The following is a 4,540-nucleotide window of genomic DNA, read 5'->3' on the forward strand; positions in this document are numbered from 1 at the left end:
GGACTTAAAAATGCACTGGTAGCTTTTCAATATCTAATGAATGATATTTTTTGAGAGTTTTTAGATGATTTTGTTGTCTGTTATATAGATGACATCTTGATCTATTTTAAGAACATAGATGAATATGAACTTCATATTCATCATGTGTTACAAAAATTAAGAGATTGAAGACTCTATGCTAAGATAAAAAAAAAAGTGTATATTCTACACTAATCAAGTCAACTTCTTAGAATACATTATTTCAAATGATAGACTTATGATGGATCTTAAGAAAGTTTAAATAATTATGGATTGAAAGATTTCAAAAACTATAAGAGATATCAAATGTTTTTTGGGCTCTTCTCAAGTTGGAGCTCCATTGAAGCCTATTTGACTTGCAAAAACAAACTTGAATGGAATAAAGAAGTTGAAACATCTTTTGAAACTTTAAAGTGAGCCTTTATTTTTTCACCAATCTTATATTGTATTAACTTTTCTAAGGCATTTTTAATGAAAACAAACACATCAAACTTTCTTTTGGATGTTGTATTATCACAAATGAAAGCAATTGATAAACTTCACATAATAGCTTTTTATTCCAATAAAATTTCAATAATTGAGATCAACTATGAAATCCATAATAAAGAACTTTTTGTAATTGTGGATTCATTTCAAGAATGGCATCATTATCTAAAATGTACTTCTAATCCAGTCACTGTATATACAGATTATAAGAATCTCGAATATTTCATGATAGCACATGTTTTAAATCATCTTTAAGCTCGTTAAAGCATGTCTTTATCAAGATTTGATTTTAAGATCATACATCGATCCAAAAAATAACAAGGTTTGTCAAACGTCCTTAATAGATATTCTTATCTTATACCAAAACAAGAAAATGTATCTTTTGATCAATAAAGAATAATTCTCTTGAAGCTAGAGTACTTTCATCTTTAAGTAATGAAATCAACGTTGACTATTGATTCAATTCTTATAAAACAAATCCAATCAAGCATGTCATCTGATCCTCTTATTGATAATATCAAGAATCCTTCTTCTAAGTCCTAAGATACTTCTAAGTTTGAGTTCAAAAACAACCTACTCTATTTCAAAGGTCAATTATATGTCCAAAAAAAAAAGCACAATTACGTGTTCTTCAAGCACGTCATGACTTTTCAACAGCATGGCATTTTAGATACAACAAGACTTTAAAGCTTATATCTAAATATTTTTAATGACCTTAAATGTGGAAGGGTGTGAAAGACTTTATTAAGTCATGCAATGTTTGTTCAAGATCAAAAACTCCTCGTCATCAACCTTATGGACTTTTTCAACCATTACCTATTGAAAAACAACCATGGTCTTTTGTTTCTATGGATTTTATCACAGATCTTTCAATCTCAAGTTCTTATGACTCTATATTTGTGATAGTAGATTGTTTTACTAAGATGGCACATTTTGTACCATGTACAAAATCTTTCACAAGTAAAGAAACAACTAAGCTCTTTTTTGACAACATCCATTGCTATCATAGATTATCCAAAGATATTATATCTAATAGGAGAATTTAATTTGTATCAAGATTTTAGCACACTTTTTTCAAGATTCTAAAAGTGGATATAAAACTATCTTCAGTATTCCATCTTCAAACTAATAGACAAACGAAGCATGTTAATCAAATCTTAGAATAGTATTTAAGATGTACCATCAATTGTCAATAACATGATTGAACAACTCTTTTGCTATTGGCAGAGTTTACTTATAATAACATGATACATTCTTTTACAAAAAAAAAAAAAAAAAAAAAAAAAAACACCTTTGAAAAGTATACAACTTCATACTTTTGACTTTTCAAAGGTTGATAATCCTATAACAAAAGATTTGGAAAATTATTTATCAGAGCTACATACAACAATGATAGCATAGTTAAAAGAAGCTGAAGAACAATAAAAGATCAATGTAGATGTCTATCAAAAGAAACAACTATTATTCCACATGGTTTTGTATCATGTGTTTTACTATCTGGAAATACATTGGGTACCTAGCTATAGAGAGTTTAGCTTAAAAAATTATATGTATCTTATTTTAGCTTCCAAAACTCCTTTATTTTGTATAAAATTCAAAATATAGCAAAATCCATTCAAAACATATTTTTTCCGTGAAGGATTTTTTCTTTCTAAATTTTAGAAATTTATAATTCTTGCTCTGACTATTCAATTTGTTTCAAATTTACAAGATAAGTAGAATTCACCCTTTAATTTTACTACAAAAAAAACCAACTATAAATTCACTCTCAATCTTCTGCCATCTAAAAAACCCTAGGAGATATTCAAAACCCAAATTTACAAGCAGTTGAGGACTATTTTCTTAATATCTCAAGAACCAAGTACTCAAATACCATCAAACTTATGTACAAAATTTATTAACATGAATATACACGTTCTCTAAAATTTTGAGCCAAAACCTTATCAAATTGCTTAAGATATAGCTCAAGACACAATTATTAGTAAATTAGGTCACGTACTAGCCTTAGATTGCATGTGCAGACTTCAAAATCCAATAAATTCTTCACTATAACTTGGAATCTAATAAGCAGTATGCAAAAATCATAGCCACAAAAGCGTTCTCTTTTGTCACAGTCATCGATCCTCAATTGCCTTTTGTACGTGTGCGTTATATCAAAAAGAGTGACAATAGCTTCCAAATCATCACCTTAATTTTGAGTGCCTATATCTCCTTCATATAAACTCCAAATCATATAAGATTTGTACCAAAACTATATCCAAACACTTGAGCTCTTTAATCTTAGTCTTCAAAGTTCAAATGCTTCTAAAAAACTAACCTTAATCTCTAATATGGCCTTAGGCAGCCTCTTTGAAGCCCATTGGTCTTAATTTTTGAGCAATAGGAATGGAGATTTTCATCATTCATCTCCATTCATCTGTATGGATGCCCTAAACTCTCTTTGCTACCAAAACTCTTTTTCAATCTTTTTTCTTATAAGATTTATATAATTTATGCTCTAAATACTAAATAAAAGAACCAAAATAAGACTTCTAGGGTCACCAATGTCTAATAAAGATGACTCTGAATATTTAAAATTACTACCAAAAAAATAAATCTCAAAAGCCACTATGAAAAGAAAATAAATTTATATGAATTTTAATAGTAATTCTTTTAAATAACCTCTTTTTAAAGTAGTAATTTAACCATATTCTACAACCAACTAAAATCTAGTAACATGGCTCTTACCATGTTGTTAAGTAAATTATATATTAAATACATAATCACATTATTTTCACATGGTAGCCGAACCACAACATGACAATAGGTGACAAGGTATGGTTACTTTTTCGTAATACCAAGACCACTCGTCCTTGTGACAAGTTGGACTATCATAGACTTAGACCATTTTCTATTTCTGTACAAATCAATCCATTTCATATTGTTTATGCCTACAAGACTTAATAAAAATCCATCCAATATTCCACGTGTCTCTTCTTAAACCATACAAGACAATGGACATACCAAGAAGAAGACAAGCTCCACCTCCTTCTATAGAAGTAGACAATAATGAAGAGTTTGAAGTAGAAGAAGTCTTAGATTCAAGGCGGTGCTGAAATAAATTAGAATATCTTGTTTATTAGCATCGATGTGATATTAGTGAATGCATATGAGAGCCAGTAAAGAATCTTGTAAATGCAGTAAAGGCGGTCAAGGCTTCTCATCAACAACATCCATCAAAATCAAAATGAATATCTTTCTTATAAAAGAAAGAAGATCTAGATAAGATAACATTCTACTTTCAATCCTTGTTTGTAGCTTCTTTGTAGTTGTGATGTTAAGCAGATGAAGAACCAACAATCAACAAATTCGATTAAAGAGCCTTCATTTGCTGATCAACCAGATGAGACACTGCAATTGTCACAACCTTCAAGACGATACAATCAAAATGAAGATCTTCAAGAACGACATATTTTTCCTCAAATAGATGGCAAGATACAATGCATTTGATATCACGGCCTTAGAAGAGACTTCCAATGTTTGATAATTTTATTAGAGGTAGAAACAACTCCTCACGGTGTTCCAAATATTTTATTTGAAGAAAGTTATGAAGGCCTCAACAATGATTAGATTAGAAGGTAGTCTTCTTGCCCTGGTATGGAACACTATGGATGGTTGAGAGGGCCTATCAACCATCTTTAAAGACAAAAAAGATCTGAGTATGTGGCGAATATAATTTATTACATCATAAATTTCTTCAATATATGATGACTGCTCGTCATGGAACTCGTGCCTAGAAGGGAAGGTAATGTCATGGATATACACATATAAATCAGTAATTACATGTATAAATAGATAGAAGTAAATAGAAGTAACTAAAAGCAAGTTAATTTTATAATATCTTCTATGGAAGCTTTTAGAAGCTTCATAGATGCTACTTTGACTGTATAACTGTCTTTAATTTACTTTTTGGATTAGAAACGTGGTCAATAAGTTGGCCATGTGCCACACATGTTATTAACTTAAAGACCAAGCTAAATATGTGGCCTTTATATAA

Source organism: Physcomitrium patens, chromosome 7 (genome assembly GCF_059467195.1).
Source record: "Physcomitrium patens ecotype Gransden chromosome 7, ASM5946719v1, whole genome shotgun sequence".
NCBI classification, from domain to species: domain Eukaryota; kingdom Viridiplantae; phylum Streptophyta; class Bryopsida; order Funariales; family Funariaceae; genus Physcomitrium; species Physcomitrium patens.